Raw genomic sequence first — 10,186 nt, forward strand, 5'->3', positions numbered from 1 at the left:
CAACTACCAACAACCCAGAATGAACCAGCCACCACCTTCCACCAACCACCATCGTGCCTCACTCATCGTGCATCTACCGCCTCCCCTGCCCCAACCATAACGGTCAACAACACCACTGCCACAGCGCTGCTGCTGCCGTGGGTGGTTGGAAACCCACCAGTTTTCTCTCTCTCTCTTTCGATTTCTCTGGACCTCTCTTTCTCTTTCGATTTCTCTGGTACTCTCTCTCACGGCTCTCACTCTCTTTAGGCTTGCAGGTTGTAAGTGTTGTGTAGAGAGAAGGGAAAGTCCTGGGAAAGAGGGAATTGAGAGAGCTGAGATTGTGATTTTGAATTGGATATGAAGAGAGAGAAAGAGAGGTGCATTAAAGATGATATGACTAGACAGTGGAAAGAGAAGGAAATATACTACCCAAAATGCCCTTCTAGTTGACTAATGTGTATTATTACATTTCTTTTAAATCTAATTGTTACCAAAATTATGAGAGCCATTGATCAAGTGTGATGAAACATAATCAATGGATGGTATTGGGTTTGCATAGTTTTTTAAAAAAGATGGGGTTTCTTGTATAGCCAAGCCCTATATATATATATATATATATATATATATATATATAGGATAAGGATCATGAGTGAACAACGACTTTGGTTGTGAACCTTGTGAACTAATCTCAACCATTAGTTTCAATTCTTGATAAAAAGGGCAAGATTGTAATTAAATAAATTATTTTTTTAAGTCCTTTCCATAAACCAATTGCAGTTACAATTCCTATTTCCCTGCATATCTTACGTGATCTTTTTTAACATCAATCTCGTTCTCTCTCTACACTTCGATTTTGTTTTAGAACATCATCAGATCATCATCATCAACATCAATCTCGTTCTCTCTCTACACTTCGATTTTGTTTTAGAACATCATCAGATCATCATCATCAACATCAATCTCGTTCTCTCCCTACACTTCGATTTGGTTTTAGAACATCATCAGATCATCATCATCAACATCAATCTCATTCTCTATCTACACCATCTGTAGTGGTAAGTTTACATTCAGTACATCGTTTTCAGTTGTGTATGCTTGCTACTTCTTTTTAATTATAAGAAATCGGAAAGTTAGGGTTTCGTTCATCGGGTGTATAAATATCAGATTGAAGTTGTCATAGTTGTTTAATCATCCGATTTTCAACCACAAAAATGTTTATATGCGATGTTGCTCTGTTTTTTATGCGATGTTAGGCTGTTCATCAGAAAGTTAGGCTGTTAAAAGTTTTTTATGTTAAAAATATAAGTCTATTTAGTTATTTGGATACTATGAAATAGTCCTGAAACTTGTTTCTTGTTACTAATTATAGAGTTTTTCTCACTGTAAGATTCTAATGTGCAGGAGTTGAAGCTAGAGGGTATATATTTGGTCCTCCAATTGCACTAACTTTTGGTGCCAAATTTGTTCCGCTTCGCAACCCGTGAAAATTGTCAGGTACCCATAAATCTTGTAGTTTGCCAAATTTGTTCCGCTTCGCATACTATTATTAGATCTATTTGCTAATAACTTTTCCCAGCTATAATCAATCTGGTAGTTTACTTGTTTGTATTTATAGTGGTAAATGGATGATAAATGATTTGATAAACCTCTTGTTTCTAACAGGGTAATTGGAAGCTCAATGGGGTACCACTTTATGTTCTTGTGGAGCCTCGCCTAGATGATCTGGTACACTTTTGTCGACTAATTTCCAAATTTACCCTTCAGTTCCCGATATATCAATATTTTGTAATCCACATTATCATAAACTATTTACGTCGTGATCAACAGGATCATACGTTATGAGATGATGCAGAACATGACGGTAGAGCAACACTTGGATGGCGAAGGGGAAATTCGTCTTTTTAAGCTCCTGCGCGATTGCACTAGCGCTTTAGGTTTAGGTTTTAGAGTTTTAGTTGTTTTTCCACCCATTTGAAGAATAGCTTTGATGGGTGCATTGTGTAGGTGAATACATTACCTTAATTGAACTCACATCTCAGCTTTATAAATATAAACCATTGGTAATGATGGGGTGTTCAAAACTTCATAATTCTTTGATTGAGTATTCGGGTCTGGTAATTTGATCAATTCAACAGTTGGGCTGAACAAAAGGTTGTACACTTTGTACACATGTGTATAAGCAGTCGATACACAGGTGTACACCAGGTTGATTGTTTGGATGGTTGTTTTAGTTTTATTCTAGTTAAGTACACAGATGTACTTTAGAGATTCTTTAATGGGTCAATTGTAAAACGGTGGTCTGTACAGGTTATAATAACAAGCAGAGATGTTTTCTTATTAATTGAGGTAATAAAAGTATTGATGGATTTACACATATACAGTTAGTCCACAAAAATTAATCCAATACTAGAATAAAACTAAACCAAACATCCAGTTTCCATCATAAAAACAAAAACCAACCTAACCACGTAACCACATATGGTTAAAATAAAAAAAAATTGTCATAAACATATTGTTCTCTACATGCAGCGTTTTAAATATTAAGCATATTCGCCACGTTGTATGCAACCGCTTCAGCCATTACTTGATCGCGGAGCGTGTTAGCATGGGAGCACTCACATCTTCACAACATACTTTAGCCATTATGATCCTGGAGCGTGTTAGCATGGGTGCACATCAATTTTGCTCCATCAACAAATGTAACATTATGCCCTGTTTTTTCATTAGCCATTTTAACACCTGAATCAATTACATACTGTTAATACACAAATGTACAAAACCTGAACTTTATAATAATCTTAAACCCAGTTAATACATAAGTGTACACCAGACCATACATAGTACACAAATGTGTACCAAGGAACATACATATGAGTACACAGATTTACTTAGTTGAATAAAATGTATATACACATGTGTACACATGACAAAACTAACATATGGTTCAATAAAAGTGAAGTGTACTGATCATGTCTAGGTCAAATCAGCTTAACATCAATATACACATGTGTACACACTTATACATTGGCATTCAGAAAATTAACATTCAACAAATACACATGTGTCCATTCTTATACTTTCACCCAAATCAATAGCATCCAAGGAACTAAAATTCGAAACTCTTATGAACGCTATACACATGAGTACATCAACGATTTTACACCCTGTACTGTGTACTTTTTAATCTTTTTATCTTAACACCATTAAAAACCCAAAGATATCTTTTTTACCTTTTTCCTATGAAAAAAAAACTGACATACACACACAAATACAACTGCTGTACAATATAACCAAATCCATCTACACTTGTGTACCTAAGATTGATGTACACAACAACTACCGTAACCGCATGTGTACACCGGAAAATTATGACCAACATAAGAAGAACATCTTCATCCCCCAAACCATGGCTAGAATCAGAATTTTCGGCGACAGAGTGCACCGTCGAACAACCGATTCATAACCCACATTCAGCCGGCACAATGTTATCATGAAATCGATTGAAAAATCATCAAAAATTACATTATTATATGAACATCGCTGTATTAAACATATAACACACCACCATATTGATTCGAAACTAACAGATTGAACAAACCCTAACTCTTCGCTTATAAAAAATTAACCGAAATTAACAATAACATTCACCAACAATCAGTGTAATGTAGTATAAACTTACTTTCGTCAACCCTAACTTCTCTACCGTCGCCGGATTGATTCTCCTTCATGAATCTTCTGGTCGCTGTTTAGGGGTTTTTCAAAGACACTTTTCTGAAAAGTTTCTAGATTAAGGCTATTTAGTTACAATTTGATAGATAGCAACTAATATTACGGGGGGGGGGGGGGATATATCTCAGTATCAAATCCTAACTAATGGTTACTTGTTTCCATATTTAAATGATTGTAGTTTGACTAAAATAACCCCCCTGTTAATAATACCTATTATATTTAAATACATAATTAATAAATTGATTTAAAATCTAATCTAAAGATCTAACAAAACCAATGGCTAGGATTTGTTCACTTTGTTCACAACTTAACCCTTGTTCACTCTAGAACCCTATTTATATATATATATATATATATATATATATATATATATATATATATATATATATATATATATATATAGTGGTCTGCTAAAATGAGAACCACCTCGAGTTGTAAGAACCGTGAGAACTACACCGTACGGGGCGAGGTGGGCCAATTTTTTTTCCACAAACGTAGATGCGTGTATTATAAACACATTAGTAAAAAAAATTAAAAAAAAAGTTTTTGAGCACCACATGTGTATGTTTACGGGTACCGTAAGTTTTCCGGTAGGATTTACGGTACCCGTAAACACAAATTTGTGGTGCTCAAAACTACACACACGACATTTTTTTTTGAATTTTTTTTTTACAAATGTGTTTAAAATACACGCATCTACGTTTATGAAAAAAATTTTGGTCCACCTCGCCCCATACGGTGTAGTTCTCACGGTTCTTACAACTCGAGTTGGTTCTTATTTTAGCGGTCCCATATATATATATATATATAGAGTTAGGATCCTGTAAAAAAGACTAAAAGTGTGAGAAGGATAAGAAAGAATCTACACCATTAGATTTTTGATCTAATGGTTTAGATTAATAGGGACCAAATTGTAAAATTTGTTTTATTTTTTGGACTGAATTGAAAATTATAGGGGTAATAAAGTCTTTTAGATCCATTCAAAATAGGTAACTGTAATCAAAATCCCTATAATCTCTCTCTCTCTCCAATCGCACGACCAGAGAGCTCTTTGTCTCTCTTTCTTCTTGAGTAGCGAAGAAGATGGATTTTGATCTGAACCAGCGACGGTTTGGGTTTCCGGTGTGAAGGGTGGTGATCGGAGACTGAAGAAGACGGCTGAGGAACGAAGGCCGACGACGGGCGATGTTGATGTCCGATGGGGAATTACGGTCCGACGCTCGGAGGAGATGACTGCGAGCGGCAGCGGCGACGGCGAGATGTGTAGTTACGTGGTAGGAAAATTATCGGTGGTGCAACAGTGGTGGTGCCGGAAGTGGCAGTGGTGGTGCCGGGAAGTGGAGAAGATGATACAGAGGTGTTATTTTTTTCTTTACTGAATGGTGTTATATCTTGTACTGAATGGTGTTATTTTTGTGTACTGAATAGTGTTTTTTTTTATTTTCTGAATGGTGTTTTTTCCTTTTCTGAATGGTGTTTTTTTTTCTTTTCTTAATGGTGTTTTTTTTACTGAATGGTGTTATATTCTTGTACTGAATGGTGTTTATTTTATTTACTGCTGAATGGTGTTTTTTTTGTGCTGAATGGTGTTATTTTTGTGTTGCATGGTGTTTTTTTTGTGCTGAATGATGTTATTTTTGTGTGAATGGTGTTTTTTTGTGCTGAATGGTGTTATGTTTTGTGCCGAATGATGTTATTTTTGTGTGAATGGTGTTTTTTCTTGTGCTGAATGGTGTTATATTTTTTGTGCTGAATGGTGTTATATTTTTCTGAATTGTGTTATATTTAAAACACCATGTATGAACATGCTCTGAATGGTGTTATATTTATGGACGGTTATTTTCCTTAAATCAGGGATTTTCTCTCTCCAAATCCTTAAATAAAGGATTACCATATTTGAATTTGTTAATTAATTTACAATCTTACCATTTTTAATTAATTTAAATCTAATGGTTGAGATTCTTTCTTAACTTTCTCACACTTTTGGTCTTTTTTACAATAACTCCATATTTATATATATATATATATATATATATATATATATATATATATATATATATATATATATATATATATATATAATTTGTCATCGTTTTCACTCTCACACGACGTAATTTTTATTGTAGTCGAATTGATGATTCTACCACAATGAAAATCTCATACTCATTCTTGATAATAATGATTTTATCACCAAAATTTGCTCCAAACAAAAACAAAAGATAACAATATGAGAAATAACTAACAATATGAGTTAACCTGATTCTCCCTAAAAGCACCCGATCACCGATCCATATACTATATTCATATTTGGGTATCGATATCTTTTATGTTAAGGTTATTCGTGTCCGTGTAAAACTCTCGTCCCTAACACCACGCATGCGGGAGCAAGAAGGGGAGGGGGAAGAGGTATACTTCTCCAGTGATGATACCAAAATGTTTGTTGCCTTTTAATTGATTGAATTAATATAAATTTATATTGTTTATTCATTTTTAAAAATATTTGGGAGGTCAGGACCATCACAATGCTTTAGGAAAGGGAAAAGAAAAGATTAGGCAATGTGATGAGACGCTAACAGGAAAGAGAGAGGATGAGAATTGTGAGAAGTTAAATGGATGACACCCTATAAGACCCCTATAAGACGGTGGATCATTTGTTTGGAAGACGATTTATGCATTACATGTTACTTAACATGACGTGTGTTGTACCATTGTAATTAGGTAGATGCCCATTTATTTATCGAAGAAAAAAAATGAATCAGACCAAACGTATCCCTCCTCTACTAGACATACTCGGTATGTAAGAGATCCTGCTTTCTAACGGTGAGCACCACTATATCAGTAAGAGTGAGTATGCTTAAGACACCCTTTCAAACTTATCCATGTCGTTGCACCTTTTTACTTCACATTCTTACTCTTATAATTTATTTATATTCTAATCTTATAATTTATTTATATTCTAAAGAAAAAAACAAAAAATAGATAGATGTTTGTGGCCTTAATAGGTAGGTGGTTATAGGAGCAGTAGCCTCGCCAACCCCAATGTCCCTCTCCGTGGCTAGCTAACTTTTCTGGCAAACCATGTGCCTCCGAACTACACCTATTTCATAATTAATAAACGTTTTTAAGGCTAAAAAGTGTGGGGTCTCCGGCAAACCAAGTGCCTCCGAACTACACCTATCAGATAATTAATAAACTTTCAAAAAAAGATAATTAATAAACGTTTTTATAAGGCTAAAAAGTGCGGGGTTAGTGTTGATCAGTTCTGTTTACACATAATGGAAAACATGAATAACATATATGTTACAGCAGATAGGGAAGCAGTTAATCCAGTCAGAGATGAATCCATCGAGTTCTACATGCTTGTGAGTGTGATCTGGTTCCTCCTTAGGGTGTAATCTAATGATGGTGATGAAAACCGAATAGGGTGTTCGGTTGAGAGAGAGAGGATATGATGTTATTGAGGAATTAGCTTGTCTAACCTTTTAACCTCTACATTAGTCTCCTTATATATGCACCCAAGAGAAAACTCAATTAGTTAATAAAGGTAATATGGTCTATCAACAATTACCAACTATTATTTAATAGGTTATTATATATTTTGATCTATATAATGTAAATGATTATAATTGCTACTAGATTAAATACAAAATCATAATATATTTAATCTTACAGTTAGAACATGATTCGCTACGTATGAATATGAATGCAAGGCTACAACCCCCCCCCCTCCCACCCCCTAAATGATTCATGGTGGTTGGTGTGGATTGAACCACAATTACCACATGCCACTTTTTCCACTTTCCTAAATTTTGATGCTCTAAAAAATAAATTAAAATTATAAAAGGGATAGTGATTTGAGTAATGACCACACCCTATAGATAGTGGTTTTGGATGGTGGATTAGAGGGAGGTGACATAAGAACTATGTTGAGGATTATAGTTGTCATGAGAGCGATAACCACACCCTTTATCCTAAAGATAGTAAACATGTTTGGTCAAGTACACAAGGTACACAGGTACACGTAACATGTTAATATGTGTTCGGAGTAAAGTGAATTTGGATCAGAAATGTGTTATTTTAAAAATGAATTATCAGTTTGATTTGAGTATAGACAGGTTCTGGCCAAAATAGTCGGGTCGAGATGAGTTTTTTTAGAAAATTAGTGTCACAATAGGTTCACTCTGAGTTATAACAATTTACACCAAGTTTTCCAACATAACTAATGAATCACAATCTACTGGAAACTAACAAATAAAAAATCAATTAAAAATATACAAAATTTGTTGGTAGTGGTTAAAAATGGAGCAAATGTAACGGAGAAAACAACAATGTGATGGACCTTAGACCTAATACATAGCATTTAAGGTTGCATTTAAGTGACACGATATATAGAGAACGAAATATCACCTTGGTTGTCAAATACATTTTGTGTTTCACTCAATGTAACCTTGTTCAATAATGATCAAAAGTAGTGTTGAGATCATGTAACAAACCTGTTTGATTGAGGGAATATATTTCTTCCAATCAGGGCCGTCTCCGAGAATCCAAAAAAAAATTTTGGCCCTGTGCGAGCGTAAGAAAACGGGCCCCTACAATATAAAGTTAATAACTTAATTTTAGAAAGAAAAAATAAATTTATTTAAATTAGTACATATCTAAAAAAAATATATCTATAATATTTTTAAATTAGAACATAAGAATAAAAGAAAAAAATGGGCCGCTAAAATACACCTTTTTTTATGAAAACTTTGTCTGTTTTAATACATTCGCCATGAAAACTAAAATAAAAAATCTAAAAAAATATATCTATAATATTTTTAAAGCGTCTTTGCTTCATTAGTTTTAAATTATAAAATAAAAGGAAAGAAAAAATTTAAATAGTTGTTTAGTTATAATTATTTTAAAAAAAATAAAAGAATAAAAAAGTAAATAATAATATAAGATTTCAGTTTTAAAATGAAAAACAAAACTAAGAATTAAAATAGAAATTGAAATAGAAAAACAATGGAAAAACGAAAATAGTTGTTTAGTTATAATTATTTTAAAAAAATAAAAGAATAAAAAAAAGTAAATAATAATATAAGATTTCAGTTTTAAAATGAAAAACAAAACTAAGAATTAAAATAGAAATTGAAATAGAAAAACAATGGAAAAACGAAAAGAAAAAAAGGGGAAAAACTAAATGGAAAGAAATGAAATAAATTAGGCTGAAAAGCCTTGAGGGGGAACAAAAAAAAAAGGAAAAATTAAATGGGAAAGAAAATGAAAGATAAAAAAATAAATTAGGCAAAAATGCCTTGGAGGGGAATCGAACTTTAGCATACATCATCCATCCAGCTGTTTTAATTTGGGAACATAGACCACCAAAGCAAGTTTCCAATCTGTTCATTCACTTGAAACAAAGTGTAGATATACACAGTTAATACATATAACTTTTTTTTTTAAAATAATCGGGCCCACGGAGGGTTTGGGCCCTGAGCGGTGGCCCACCCTGCACCCTCTTTGGGCCGGCCCTGCTTCCAATGGATCCTCAAACAAGGCCGAGGAAAAACGGGTTGCAATAGATCTTACATAATCGTCCCATGGAACTTCAGAGACGGTAGCATTCCGTGTTTTCAGGAAAGCCTGTGTCTCATCCGGAGTTTCATCCAACGCGAAAAAGTGCTCGCAACGGTAGACCCAACCCTCCACGTCTTCACCCGAGAACTTGGGAAATTCGACCTTTCCTATTCACAAGGGCTTGGCACCTCGTGATTCCGTTTCACCGCCCGGAAACGACAAACTGAATGTAAACCCTCCGCCGCTTGACTGGCTCGATTTATCCCGCACCCCCTTTAAGATTTCTTCTTGTTGTTTGAATAATTGTTCCTGTTGCTTCATTAAGGCTGATAAGGTCGCTTGCATGTCGGCGATTGCCTTCTCATGAGTCTTGAGGGTGTTGTCAATATCTTGGTTACGTGTGTTTGTCATGATAGCGAGATGTTCCGACGAGAGATCAGAACGGCTATGATACCCTTGTTAGGGTTATAGAAGAATTTTAGGAGGAGAAGACTAATAATAATTTGTGGTTATATAATCCCATAACCACAAATAGATCCATACATAAAAGGAAATAACAATCAATTTAAATATTAAATAAAAATAATAAATATGGAATGTATCTTAGAGTGATAGAGATAAAGATTAAGAACCTGAAAAGAATGAGTTTTCCTTGCTTCTTCTTGAGTTTTCTAGAGAGAGGGTAGTGAGAGAGGAAGAGAGGTCGACATCCAGGGAATGGGGGCGATCTAGGGTTGGGTTTGGTTTTATTATGTTTTTTTTTAATAAAACTTTAGCAAATGCACAAAAGGTCCTCCAAGTTTTCCAATTCTCAAACTTGGGCACGAAGTTATCAACATAACTTTATAAAATGACACACAAGTCCTTCGTTTTGCAAAGTTAATCAAATTGGCTCCATATGTTTGTTCGTGTAAAC

General features: G+C 34.2%; 1 long non-coding RNA gene across 1 annotated transcript; it reads left to right on the top strand.

The window, feature by feature from the left end:
* Positions 1-1,617: 1,617 nt before the first annotated feature.
* Positions 1,618-2,068, top strand: LOC110905285. The gene is made up of 2 exons (XR_002573009.2): positions 1,618-1,707; positions 1,810-2,068. It is a non-coding gene; the product is annotated as an uncharacterized LOC110905285 (long non-coding RNA).
* The last annotated feature ends 8,118 nt before the right edge of the window (positions 2,069-10,186 follow it).

The sequence above is a fragment of the Helianthus annuus genome, chromosome 2 (assembly GCF_002127325.2).
Source record: "Helianthus annuus cultivar XRQ/B chromosome 2, HanXRQr2.0-SUNRISE, whole genome shotgun sequence".
Classification (NCBI taxonomy): domain Eukaryota; kingdom Viridiplantae; phylum Streptophyta; class Magnoliopsida; order Asterales; family Asteraceae; genus Helianthus; species Helianthus annuus.